The following is an 853-nucleotide window of genomic DNA, read 5'->3' as shown; positions in this document are numbered from 1 at the left end:
GGCGCGGCAGTGGCACGGCGAGGGCGCGCGGCGTGGTCGGGGGGCAGGGACGACGGCGGCGTGGTTGGGGCGGGGCAACGGCGGCGTGGTCGGGGGCGCGGCAGAGGCAAGGCGAGCTCGGGCAGCCTGGCGGCGTCGTCGGATGGATCGAAGAACTGACGAAATTTTCACGATTCTGGCTTATATAGCAAAGGCATTGGTACCGGTTCGTGCCACCAACCGGGACCAAAGGCCCCTGTGCTGCCCGCGTCGCGGCCAAAGTTTAGTCCCACCTCGCTAGTTGAGAGGGGCGCGCAGTGGTTTATAAGCCCCACTGCCGCACCCCTCTCGAGCTCCTCTCCACTGCAGGCTTACGGGCCTACTTGCTACTGCTTTGCCTGAGGGGCCTTCTGGGTCTACTGCGGGCCTGAATCCTGGCCCATGGATGGGTTTCTAGTCGTATTCAGGCCGTGGTGGCCTAGTTGGTGGCTAATTTTTTATTTTTCCCAGTCTTTTTTGTTTTCTATTTTGCTTTATTTATTTTGTTTTGTTTCTACTTACAACAAAATACTTATTTATTTTATTTTATTTTGTTTATAATTACTTATTTATTTTATTTTATGATAATTCTTTTTGCTATTAAAGTTTCTAACAAAAAAGTTATTTATGAATATTCTTTTTGCTTTTAATGATTTTGAACAGAAAATACTTTGATAATTTTAGTTGCATCAATTTTATATAATTTTAATTTCAATAATACTAGAAGTTGCTTATAATGTTTTGAACAGAAAATACTTTGATAATTTTCGTTTCATAAATTTTATTTATGTTATTAAAGTTTTTTTGTTTCTACTTATAACAAAATACTTATTTA

The sequence above is a fragment of the Triticum dicoccoides genome, chromosome 7B, assembly GCF_002162155.2.
Source record: "Triticum dicoccoides isolate Atlit2015 ecotype Zavitan chromosome 7B, WEW_v2.0, whole genome shotgun sequence".
NCBI lineage: Eukaryota > Viridiplantae > Streptophyta > Magnoliopsida > Poales > Poaceae > Triticum > Triticum dicoccoides.
The sequence above is the reverse complement of the archived record's forward strand: the minus strand, read 5'-3'. Positions refer to the sequence as shown.